Consider the following 1265-nt stretch of genomic DNA (forward strand, 5'->3'; position numbering starts at 1 on the left):
CGGGTATCTGTTCCACGGACCGATATCGTTAAGAAAGGTGCTGTGGTGACCAAAATCATTAGCAGGTTTTCACCTGGTCTACCTTTCACTCAGATTTGGCGAAAGGTAGACCAAGGTCATGCTCCTGGGTGGGCTGTTCCTAAGCGACCTGTATGTACCCGCCACCCGCGTGGGGAGTGGCGGGAAGTTATATTGATATCCAACTGGAGCGCAACAATTTGTTACCCATCCCGGATCAAGTACCTGAAGCTCGCCGCCCAATGCAAAGCTCAAGCTTTGGCGGAACTACAGCATTCCAAATATTCGAGGCGATTTGTCGATCGGCAGGATATTCGTTACCTGGCCATCGTTTTCGTGAGTACCCGAGCTACCCGGACTCTCTTACGCGTAGCTGAAAATCAACATCGTAACGACGATGAACGGGCGGAAGCTATGTTCTTGTGAGATTGATGGACCGTAGTTTCAAATATCATCCCGCCGGAACCAACAAACGTGGCGCGCTGTACTCAGGATTGGGGCCAGGTGTCACTTGGGCACCCCCTCTCGTCTGCCAGTCGGTAACCGACTGTCCCCGACCAACGTGAGCAACATGAAAAGGGACACTGGGCTCGCTAAGAACACATAAGGGTACCCTCCAGTCTGTGACCGAGAGGAGGAGCACCTTGAGTCGTCCGGCTCGATGAGTTTCTGAAACCGCCGTCGCTTCACCCCTAAATTATGGGCAAAGATCTCGTTCCAGATCGGCTCCAGTTACGGTAGCAACAGGGGAACACCCAAAGATTCATGTGAACAACTACAAAACACAAACGCGGCTGAAACAAATCCTCAGACGATGAGAACCGGCCCTCCTAGTCTATCACTTGTGTTTCATACCCGATGAGACCTTTCGTTGATACCTTCGGGGTAGAGCTCAGCGCAATGACAGGAAGCGACACCCATCGCCTCCAGTTCAGGAGAGTGATTCGGCCTCGTTTAGGCACCACATATCACAGCCGCCTTTAAAGATGCGTCCACCAACTTATCGATGGGTTCATCCAATTTCTGAGACGTGGCGACCACGGCATCCAGCATCGCCATCCGGAAGGCTATTTCTTCCTCAACGAGCGGAGAACCGATGCTCCAATAACCTGTTCAAGAAATTCAGTTCTGCTTAGTCACTCAAAAAAGACCACCGGTCAAACCTCGTCTTCAAATGCCTCGGAAGTTGACACACTCACCAAACTTAGGCCTGCTTAGAAAGCCACGGTAGCGAGGCCCACGAGTGT

The sequence above is a fragment of the Gregarina niphandrodes genome (genome assembly GCF_000223845.1).
Source record: "Gregarina niphandrodes unplaced genomic scaffold scaffold00107, whole genome shotgun sequence".
Taxonomy (NCBI): Eukaryota; Apicomplexa; class Conoidasida; order Eugregarinorida; family Gregarinidae; genus Gregarina; species Gregarina niphandrodes.